Source organism: Mus pahari, chromosome 10, assembly GCF_900095145.1.
Source record: "Mus pahari chromosome 10, PAHARI_EIJ_v1.1, whole genome shotgun sequence".
Taxonomy (NCBI): domain Eukaryota; kingdom Metazoa; phylum Chordata; class Mammalia; order Rodentia; family Muridae; genus Mus; species Mus pahari.
The window spans coordinates 107,667,362-107,679,478 of NC_034599.1; the positions used below are offsets into that span (position 1 = coordinate 107,667,362).

Consider the following 12,117-nt stretch of genomic DNA (forward strand, 5'->3'; position numbering starts at 1 on the left):
CTATACAGAGAAACCCTGTCTCGAAAATCCAATAAATAAATAAATAAATAAATAAATAAATAAATAAGGTTTGAAAAAAAATTAAAGTTACACACAGGCTTATGGGTGGAGCCATGCTGGAAGAAGTGGCCCTCTATGAGCCTGGTCTTGAGATGGATAGCACCGCCCCCCCCCACCTGTCCATTTCTGCTAGTCTGTCCTTGGAATGTTAACCAGCCATTAAGGTCCCTGCAGTCACAGACTTGCATGGCTGCCCCAACTGCAGATTCGGATGCAAGGATTTGATTGGTAAATGAGGGTGTGCTGGCAAGCACAGGAAGTGAAGTGGGGAGAACGGAGAGCGAAGGCAGGATCCTGTAAGAACAGATTCCTGCTTTAGGCACGTGGGGCTGGAAATGACAGAACAAGGAAACAGGAATGTTTTGAGCCCAGCTTCCACTGGTTGTGCGTTGCTGGGGGCTCTCCTTGCCTGGCCTGGTTTTCTCTCGGGGACAGACACACCTGAGCAAACCGGCAGCCAGAGCCAGGGCAAATGGTGGTGTCGCTTCAGTAGGAAGTGGTCTATCAGGAAACCATGTGTGCTCAGGGAATATGAGCACAGCTCTGACAAGGTCTGTAGAATACACCCCAGCCCTGGGAGGTCTAGCCTTCTATAAACGAGGTCTAGCCTTCTATAAACATGAAAGGACTGGGTGCTTCTAAGGGTTTGTCTATGCTCAGCCCAGGGAGTGGCACTATTAGAAGGTGTGGCCCTGCTGGAGTAGGTGTGTCACTGTGGGTGTGGGCTTTAAGACCCTCATCCTAGCTGCCTGGAAGCCAGTACTCTGCTGGCAGCCTTCAGATGAAGATGTAGAACTCTTAGCTCCTCCTGCACCATGCCTGCCTGGATGCTGCCATGCTCCTTCTTTGATGATAATGGACTAAAACTCCGAACCTGTAAGCCAGCCCCAATTAAATGTTGTCCTTATAAGAGTTGCCTTGGGGCTGGTGAGATGGCTCAGTGGGTAAGAGCACCCGACTGCTCTTCCGAAGGTCCGGGGTTCAAATCCCAGCAACCACATGGTGGCTCACAGCCATCTGTAACAAGATCTTCTGGAGTGTCTGAAGACAGCTACAGTGTACTTACATATAATAAATTTAAAAAAAAAAAAAAAAAAAAAAAGAGTTGCCTTGGTCATGGTGTCTGTTCATAGCAGCAAAACCCTAACTAAGACAGTGTTCTTGTATGATGCTTTGTTCTTCCTGGGGTAGGGTGTATGTGGGTGTGTTTTGCACAAGTGTGCACATGTGTGTGGAGGTCAGGGTTCAGCCTTAACTACTGTTCTTAGCTTCATCAACCTTGTTTTTTAAAGATTTAACTTCATTATTTTAAATTAGGTATGTGTGTGTGTGGGGAGAGTAATTTATTGTGCACATCAGTGCAGGTGCCTGAAGAGAATGGCCCATTCGCTGGGCGTGGTGACACATGCCTTTAATCCCAGCACTTGGGAGGCAGAGGNAGGCGAATTTCTGAGTTCGAGGCCAGCCTGGTCTACAGAGTGAGTTCCAGGACAGCCAGAGCTACACAGAGAAACCCTGTCTCAAAAAAAAAAAAAAAAAAAAAAAAAAAAAAGGAATGTCAGATTCTTCAGTTGAAGTGACACAATGTTGTGAGTCACCTGACATGGATGCTGGCATCTGAACTGGGTCCACTGTGTAAGTGCAGCACTCTAACCACGGATCCATCTCTCTGGCCCTGCTGACTTTGTTTTTTAGACAGACTCTCTCACTAGCCCATTCAGCTAGGCAGCTAGCCCCAGGGATCACCTGTGTCTGCCTCCTAATGCTGGGATTACAACATGCAGTGCCTACCACCTCTGTCTTTGTCACATGGGTTCCAGGACCTGAACTGAGGTCTTCATGTGTAAAGCACTTTACTCACTCCAGCCCCTCCTGAGGAGTTACTGACTCTCCAAGCAGCAGACTGGGTTCCCCCCTCCCCCTGAACACTGATGTTGGCTCCTCTGCACACCTCCAAACCTCACAGTTCATCCCAACCCAGAAAAGACAGTCTGTTTTACCAGGCAAGGTCAGCTGGTGAGGAAGGAGGTGGCTTTTGGTCTCATGAGAACCAGAAGAACGCGGCTGGCTGGCTGGCCATCTGGCATGTCCCTTTTCTGTGTTATGATGCCATTGAGTTTCTAAAAACAACCTAGGCCTGGAGTCTGAGGGCCTGGCCAAGTCTGGACCAGAGGCTCTGCTCTCAGAGAGGTTTGTCCAGGGCTAACATGGGTGTTCAGGACAAGTGATGGAGAATTGCCAAAAATGACAAGTGACCTAGTGCCTTTGCCATCCTGTTTCTTTATCTGAAATGAGGAGAGCGTCTAGGGTGTTTGCAAGCTTGGGGGTGCTAGGACTGAATGTTACTGGCCTGGCCTGCATTTTCCAGCTGAGGAAAGTCATCTTGTGTGAGAGACGTTTTCTTTTTTGACATAGGGTCTCATATAGCCCAGGTTTGCTATGCAGCCCAGGATGATCTTGAACTCCTGGTCTTCCTGACTCTACCTCCCAAATGATAGGATTATACACATGTGTTACTATGTCCAGTTTCTGTGGTGCTGAGGATCAAACCAAGGGCTCTGTGTATGCGTGCTATCAACTGAGCTACTGAACTACATCCCTAGCCCAGATGTTCTAGACATTTGAACTCACTATAGTGTGTGTGTGTGTGTGTGTGTGTGTGTGTATATATATATATATATATATATATATATATATATATATATATACGCTACACGTGCTACATGTATGTATGTATGTGTATATATACATACATACATGTAACACATGTGTGTAGGGTGGATATGCTCTGTGTAATTGTGTGTAGAGTTACAAGAAGTAGGTGTTGGGATGTATTCTTCAATGGCTTTTCCACTTTGTCTCTCACTGCCCCTAGAGACAGACTGACGGCCAGTAAGCCCCTAGAATGCTTGTCTTTACCTCCCAGTGCTGTGGTGGGAGACACATGTGGCCAGGCCTGGCTTTTAAGTAGATGATTATATTGATTGATGTTGGTTTGGGTTCCTCAGTGGAGAGAAAAGCTCACCAAGACGCTAAGCCTTTATTTTGGAAGGAGCAGCAGAAGGGTTCAGCATTCTTGGAAAAGACTGCCCCCCTGCTAGCTCACTCCAGCTACTTTGTTACATTATACTAGGCTAATTGGGGCTGGGGAAGGTTCCAGCTCTCAAAGTTCTCTTGCCCTCGCTGCCCCTGAGAGCAGACAACACACAAATCTCAGTCTCTTCTGACCATGCCTAGCCATAATCAAAAGTAAGAAGTCCAGGTTTGCCAGGAGTGTCTTAGGACCAAGGTTGGTGCAAGTTCTCACGTAGCGCCAAGTGCAGGTCCTCTAGAGAGACAACATTTCTTCAAGGTTCAAACAGTCTCAAAACAGTTTTTCAGCCTCTACTGATTGACTCAAACACAGCAAAGGCTTTGCTGAAACTTTTCACTCAAAGCCACATACAAAGGCTTGCTATACATTTCCCTTAAAGCCAGACACTAAGGTTTATTATACCTTTCACTGCATGGTAGAGATCAACTCAGGACCTCATGCTTGCTCAGCAAGCAGTTCGCCCAATGTGCTAGCTTTTGTCAACTTGACACAACTAGAATGATTGGGGGAGAGAGAACTTAACTGAGAAGATGACTCTAAGGGTTTGTCCTGCAGGTAAGTTTGTGGGACATTCTCTTTTAGTGGTTGATGTCAGAGGGCTCAGCCCATTGTGGGCAGTGTCACCCATGGACAAGGCTCCTGGGTTGTATAAGCAGGTGAGCAAGCCATGGAGAGCAAGTCAGTAAGCAGGGGTCCTCCACAGTCTCTGCTTCAATTCCTGCCCTGACTTCTCATCATGATGGACATGTACTCAAATAAAGCTTTTCTTCACAAGTTGCTTTTAGCCAGTGTTTTCTCACAGCCATAGAAATGAATCTGGAATAACCACTGAGCCATCCTGTCATCCCAGACTCACCATTTTTTTGACCCTGTAATTCCATAAGGGAACATTTCACTGTTGAGTGAAGTACAAAAAGAAAAAAAAGAAAAGAAAAAAGGCAATAGCCACAGTCATAGAAACTCAAAGAAAGGGCTGGAGAGATGGCTCCATGGTTAAGAGCACTGACTGCTCTTCCAAAGGTCCTGAGTTCAATTCCCAGAAACTACATGGTGGCCCTCTTCTGGTGTGTATGATGACAGCGACAGTGTACTCAAATAAATAAACAAACAACCCTTAAAAAAAAAAAAAAAGAGGGCTGGTGAGATGGCTCAGTGGGTAAGAGCACCCGACTGCTCTTCCGAAGGTCCGGAGTTCAAATCCCAGCAACCATATGATGGCTCACAACCATCCGTAACAAGATCTGCCGCCCTCTTCTGGAGTGTCTGAAGACAGCTACAGTGTACTTACATATAATAAATAAATAAATCTTTTTTTTTTTTTATCGGTATTTACATTGCTTTATTCCCATCCCATACTTTTGGTTTCCAGTCGTATGACATCTACACTTCTTACAATTTCCTTATATGAAATGCACCATGATCCTCTCAGTCAAGAAAAATCTTGGGCTTCCTTGTCAGCCCCCAGCCTCTAGACATCTTGCTGAATCTCTGAAATTGCTCTTCTTTCCCTCAGAGTTCCTCTTTGACATTCTGTTTTATAAATCCGGCACGTGAGATTTTAATGGCTCTGTTGCAGCTTTCTCTTCTTCAGTCAGTAGAGTTAGCTCCAGGTTTGTTTGCTTTTGTAGTTCTTGTATCATGGTCATTGTCTTGTTCAAAGTAGCACAAATGCAGCTCTTGGTCTCTTTTTGCTCAACAGAAACTGCCTTAAAGCGTGCACATAAAGCTTGATATCGAGACTTTATTGCTGACAATTCCTTTAAAATTGCAACTGCATTTTTCTCTCCTGCTGAATGTGGGTGATTAGTCTTGTCTTCATATTCCAGCCTATACTGAAGGTAATCCAAATCAGAATCAGCTTTCTGGAACATCAGTTCCAGCTTATCGACCTCCGCCTCCATATTGAATAGTTGACATTCCTCAGACCGCAGAGGCGCTTGAGCTCTAAATAAATCTTTAAAAAAAAAAAGAAGACATGTTTATGAAAAAGAAAAGAAAAAGAAAGTTAAAGAAAAGTGGCTAAGTGACTTACAGTACAACCAGGTCCCGGAGTACAACTGAAATGACAGAAATATTTCAAAGAACTTTTTTCTTTGTGGTGCTAGGGAATCAAACCCAGGCCTTGTTCATGTTAGGCAAGTACTTCATCACTGAGCTTCATCCCCAGCCCCAGCTTACAGAACCATATAAACTGTGTCTGATCTATGGCAAGCAGGACATAAGGCCATACATGTAGAAGAATCCCAGCTGGTTCCAACCTACGATTATATTATGTAAGAGCTAGAGCCAGGCATGGTACCGCTGTCACCCTAGATCTTGGGAGGTCGAGGCAGGAGGGTCAGGAGTTCAGGGTCATATAGAGAGTTCAAGGCTGGCTTAGATTACACAGGATCCTGTCTCAAAAAATTTTTTTGAAAAATTAAATTAAAAAAAAGATGTGAAATTTATTTGTATATTTTGTTTATGAGTTGATAAAATATGGCAAGAGCAAATTGTAACTTATCCCTTCTTTACATTTATTTATTTGTTTATTTATTTATTTAATGGGTCTTATGATATAGCCCTAGATGACCTGGAGCTTACTATGTAGACCAGGCTGGCCTCGAACCTGCCAGATTCTCTCTGCTTCTGCCTACTGAGTGTTGGAATTACAGGTGTGAGCTACCACGCCTGCCTTTTCATATTTCCTAAGTGTTCTATAGTTGCCAAAGAGACATATGGTTTTTTTTTCTATAGTCAAAAAGGTAGCAAAAGTGTTTTTGTCTCTTCAGAGTAAGCATGAAAACAGTGTCCACTTGGGTCTCTTGTCTGCTAGAGCTCTCGTGTGGGCACCAGGGACTGCACTGTCCCCTCCTACTCACTGGGTTTAGTTGGCATGGCCAGAGGGACTCAGCATCGCCCCCTCATTGCCTGCTGTGACACTGGAGTCAGAGCTTTTGACTTGCAGATGCTGTGGGATGCTCCTTTCAGGGGAGTTTCCAGACTTGCTTCCTCTATAGAGAAAGGCTGACATCATTGTTCTTAGCATGGAGTTGGGGGGGGGGGGGAGGATGGGAACCAAGAGGAGAATGTTGCCATTTATGATCCTTTGAATAAGAATGGTCCTCAGAGACTCTTAGTTTCAATAGTTGGTCCCCAGCTGGTGGAATTATTTGGGAAGAATGGAGAGGCGTGGCCTAGTTGGAGGAGGAGGAGGTGTGTCACTGGAGGTAGGCTTTGAAGTTTCAAAGGACCACATTATTCCCAGTTAGCTCTCTCTGCCTCATGCTTGAGTTTCCAGGTGTGAGCTCCTAGCTCAAGCACTTGCCTGCCTGCCAGCTAATGGACTTTAAGTCTCTGAAACTGTAAACATTCTTTTATGAGAAACCTTAGAGCAATAGAAAATTAGCTAAGACACCATTACAAGTTGCTCTCCCCCCCCCCCCAGTAATAGCTATTTCTGCTAATTAAAGTCAACTAGACCTTTAAAAAAAAATTTATTTATTATATGTAAGTACACTGTAGCTGTCTTCAGACACTCCAGAAGAGGTCGTAAATCTTGTTACGGATGGTTATGAGCCACCATGTGGCTGCTAGGATTTGAACTCCGGACCTTTGGAAGAGCAGTCAGGTGCTCTTACCCACTGAGCCATCTCACCAGCCCTCAACTAGACCTATTAAGGCAACAGTGGGTTTCAAAAGATCCTACCTCAGGGGCTGGAGAGACAGCTCAGTGGCTACAGGGGACCTCTTCTCTAAGCGCCTGCATTTATGGGTACATGCCCATAATTAAAGATAAAGTAAATATTCAAAAAGATTCAAAAGACCCTATCATATTTTTATACACATACTATAAATAAGTATAAAAAAGTTTTGCTTTTTTTTTTTCTTTTAAAGCCATGTATTCCTAAATAAAAATATATGGTGTGGAAGCCAAGTATGGTGTCACACCCATAAATCTCAGCATTTGGCCAGTGGAGGCAGGAGGATGAAATGTCATTCTCAGTTACATGTTGAGTCTGAGGCACCAGTTAAAACCTGCGACGCTCAGGCTACTGGGTGCAACAGAAAAATCCCTCGTTTCCCTGGAGGGCCGGGGACACTCCCCCTCCCCCAGCACCCTCCCCACCCTCCTAGGCCAGTCTAGCAAGAGCTTTTTATATTTCAATGCCCTAAAAATAACACCCTCACTCTAGAATGGGTTGGAAGCTGCGGTGGCGGGTTCTTTACATCCACCTCCGGAGCAGCTGATCAGGAGCCCTGAAGAAAAGGGATTACGCAATGATTTGTTGTCTTGCTTGGGCAAGGTGGGGAGGGGTAGGGTGTGTGTGTGTGTGGGGGGGATAAGCTTTCAGTGGAGTGACACAGGGAGGGCTGAGGACAAGACGGAGAGGAGAGGACGGCAGCGAAGGTGTCCGCTCAAATAAACAACGGATTAACAGCAGGCTACGGGGAATCCCTGGTCCGCCCCGGCCACCGTGAGACAATAGAAGGATATTAAAATGGAAGGATACAGGACGAACTACAGATTGAGGAATCTCAATACAGCGCGAGGACCGCAGTAAATGAAATTGTGGTTTTTGTTTGTCAACTTGACACAAGCCAGGCTCATCTGGGAAGAGGGAGTGTCATTGACAAAATGCCTCCATCAGACTGGCCTGTGGGAGGGCCCCGAACACCGGAAGGAGCACCACCCTGGGCAGGGGGTCCAGGGTGGTGTAAGAGAGCAGACTGAGCAAGCCACGGGGAAACAAGCCAGTAAGCAGTGTTCTTCGATGTTTAGTTCCTATCCTGACATCTCTCAGTGAGGGACCGTAGTTCAGTATATGTAAGCCAAACAAATCCTTCCCTCCACAGGCTGGTTTTATCACAGCAATAGAAAGCAAACTAAACAATCATATTGTAAAGTCAGGTGAGATGGCTCAGAGGGTAAAAGATGCTTGCATGCTACGAAAGCCTGGGAGACTGAGTTCAATCCCTGGAACCCAAGTTTAAGAAGAACCAAGGGTTAGGGTTAGGGTTGGGGTTGGTTAGGGTTAGGGTGCTGAGGTGGAGGCCCCTGTAATCACTGCACTCCTGTGGGGGATGGGAGGAAGAGAGAGAAGCTCCTGGAAACTTACAATCCAGCACAGTTATGTATGAAGTGACAAGATTTTACCCCAGCCACTTCTATTGTTTGCTGGTCTAGTTTCCAGAGATTATCTGAGTCTTTGAGGATTTGGAGAGATAATTCAAGAAGCACATCTAACACGATATACAGTATCTGAGAGATGGCTCCATGGTTAAGAGCACTGACTACTCTTCCAGAGGTCCTGAGTTCAATTCCCAGCAACCACATGGTGGCTCACAACCATCTGTGATGGGATCTGATGCCCTCTTCTGGTGTGTGTCTATAGACAGCTGCAGTGTACTCATATAAATAAAAATAAATAAATCTTTAAAAAAAAAAAAAAGAATCTGAGAGGCGTATGGTGCTTGGCAGACGGTTAATTCCTGAAGTATTTGTTTCCTTTTATTCTAGATTTAGGAAAAAACACTGAACTCTATCTCCAACTTTTACCTTGGAGCCCCGTAGCTCAATAGGGACTCACAAGCTCGAAGGCCAACAAAAGGTTCTCACCTTGGACAGAGGCTCAAGAGAAGATCTCCTACTGAACTATAGCCCTACTCTACTTTGTAGATTTTCCTATGAGAGAGTTATACTCATTGCCTGCATTGGTCTTAAAGTCATTCGGTAAACCAGACAGGCCTGGAAACTTAGGTACATCTCCTGTGTCTGATCTTAGCTAGAATGCAAACTGACCACACAAGGGGCATTATTAGAGGCTGCTGAAGGAGGCTCTCCTTCAGCATTCGAAGTGGGGTGTATGTGTAGCTCACGCTAATGTGGATTTGGTGCAATGTTAAGAATACACAATGTGCACTCGGGAGGCAGAGGCAGGCAGATTTCTGAGTTTGAGTTCGAGGCCAGCCTGGTCTACAAAGTGAGTTCCAGGACAGCCTGGGCTATACAGAGAAACCCTGTCTCAAAAAAAAAAAAAAAAAAAAAAAAAAAAAGAATATACAATGTGTATTCTATGTAGAGATGTACAAATCAGACCACTGTGCTTGACAAACCAAAAGTTCATTTGGGAATGTCCTGTTCTTATAGGTCAGGAGAGACAGTTTAGTCCCACTTCCTAAGCCTGGGTGGCTGTACTTCCTCATGCTTTCTTTCTTTCTTTCTTTCTTTTAAAGATGTATTTATTTATTATATGTAAGTCTTCAGACACACCAGAAGAGGACATCAGATCTCAGTGCAGATGGTTGTGAGCCACCATGTGGTTGCTGGGATTTAAACTCAGGACCTCTGGAAGAGCAGTCAATGCTTTTAACCGCTGAGCCATCTCTCCAGCCCTCATGCTTTCTTTCAAGTTCATCCCAGTAACAAGGAGGCTGCTTCAGTTCTGTGATTGTTAGAGTTGATTGTTAACCTGCCAGACTCTGCAGTGACCTGGGAGGGGACTCTGGGCATGGCTGTGGGGGAGTATCTTGAAGACCAACTGTGGGTGGCATCATTCCCTGGCTGGGATCCGGATTGCATCCATGGAGAAAGGAGCTGAGTATCAGTGGGCATCTATCCCTCTCTATGCATATAATATTTATTTATTATATGTAAGTACACTGTAGCTGTCTTCAGACACTCCAGAAGAGGGTGTCAGATCTTTTTACATGAGGCAGCATTGTACCAGCTGCTTCAAGCTGCTTGTCTTTCTGGCTTTCTGACAGTGATGGGCTATGCCCTTGAACCTGAGCCAGAACAAACCCTTTTCCCTTAAGCTGCTCCTGTTGGAGAGATATAGATATAGATATAGATAATTTTTTACCACGGTAACAGGAAAAGAAACTAACAAGTTTTGTGGTTCCCTCCACCATATGAGCCATACTCACTCCAAGCTCTAGACCAGACAGGAAGCCAGGGCTACACAGTGAGATTTTTTTTTTTTTTTTTGGTTTTTCGAGACAGGGTTTCTCTGTGTAGCCCTGGCTGTCCTAGAACTCACTTTGTAGACCAGGCTGGCCTCGAACTCAGAAATCTGCCTGCCTCTGCCTCCCGAGTGCTGGGATTAAAGGCGTGTGCCACCACGCCCCAGCGAGATCATATTTCAAATAAATAAATAATAAAAGAAAAATAAAGAAAACAATAAACTCAATAGTTGCTGTGTAATCTCAGAGTTTAAGGCACCTACACAGGAAAATTGACAATAAAGTTCAAGGTCACCCTGTGAAACACACTGGATTCTAGGCCAGCCTGGGGCTACCTGGTGAGATCCAGCAACCAAAGCAAAGCAAACCAACGAAGCCTATTTCTTTCTGCTCACAATGTTGGCTTGTGGTTCAGCTATGGTTCTCCATCAGAAAGTGTATTAGAGATGAAAATTCAATTTTTGTCCTACTGTCAGCCTTTTGAGTCAGAGTTTGGGTTTTAAGGAGGTTCCAAGGGTGTGTGCTAAATTTTTATTGTCAACTTGACACATTTGGGAAGAAGATTTGGGCAGAAGGAACCTCAACAGAGGAATTTCCCAATCAGATTGGCCTGTGGCCATGTCTGTGAGGGATCATCTTGATTGCTATTTGACATGGGAGGGCCCAGCCTACTATCAGCACCATCCTTGTATGGGTGGCCCTGGAATTTTTTTTTTAAAGATTTATTTATTTATTATATGTATGTACACTATATCTGTCTTCAGACACTCCAGAAGAGAGTGTCAGATCTTGTTACAGATGGTTGTGAGCCACCATGTGGTTTCTNGGATTTGAACTCAGGACCTTTGGAAGAGCAATCAGTGCTCTTAACCACTAAGCCATCTCTCCAACCCAGCCCTGGGATTTTTTAAGAGGCAGTTGATCATGAGCAGATGAGTGACCCAGTGTAGCAGAGAATAGTTAATCTACTATGAGCTTCCGGCAGGCATTTCTATATTTTATCTTTGCTGCCCTGTTTCCTTCTGGGCAGCCCTCCCGTGGGGCCACTTTCCCTTTGCATCCACATTGCTGGATGATTTCTCTCCTGCAGCTCTTAAATCTGATCTCTCTGCTTCCGAGTCATGGCGATTCTGTTTCTTCTCTCCTAATCCTAAAAGTCCCACCACTTTCACCCTGCCCAGTCATTGGCCATTGGCTCTTTATTGATTAATCAAAAACCTGTCACTGGAGATGCTGAGGCAGGAAGACTGTTAGAAAATCTGAAGTCATCTTGTACTACGTAGTGAGCTATAGGCCAGCCAGGGTTACAGAGGGGACTCCTATTTCAAAAGAACAAAAGTTGTGTGGGAATGTGCTGGTTTTTATGGATTGTCAGCCTCACAAGACCTAGAACCACCTAGACTAGCCTCTGGGCTTGTCTGTGAGGGGTTCTCTAGGTTAGGCTAGACCCTGGGTATGATTATAAAGGATTAGCATTTTTTTGTTTTGTTTTTGTTTGCTTGCTTGTTTGTTTGACAGGGTCTCTCTATGTAGTCCTGACTGTCCTAGAACTTGATATGTGGACCAGGCTGGCTTTAAACTCTTCTTGTCCCAGTCTCTTGAGTGTTGGGATTTAAGGTGTATGCCCAGCCATGAAGAATTCTCTCGACTAGGTTAGCCAAGGAGAGAAGACCCACCCTAAAAGTGGGCAGCTGGGCAGGGTCTGACGTGCTAGGAAGGAGGAAGGCAGCGTGTGTCTCTCACTGCTTCCTAGCAGTGGATGCAGTGTGACCTGCAGCCTTGGGCTCCTGCTACATCTTCCCCACTACAAAGGAATGTATCCTGGAGCTCGGAGCCAAAAGAAATCTCTCTTAAGTTGTACGAGTGCCAGGGTATTTCATCATAGCAGCAGGAAAGGAACTAATACAGAGAATTCAAATACACTAAAGGGACAGTTCTCATTCTGCTGTTTCCTGGGGGGTGGGGAATCACACACACACACACACACACACACACACACACACACACACACACACACA

At 45.1% G+C, this 12,117-nt stretch overlaps 1 pseudogene; it reads right to left on the minus strand.

Annotated features, from left to right (window-relative positions):
- Positions 1–4,667: 4,667 nt before the first annotated feature.
- Positions 4,668–5,070, minus strand: LOC110328591 (annotated as a pseudogene).
- Between the last annotated feature and the right edge of the window lie 7,047 nt (positions 5,071–12,117).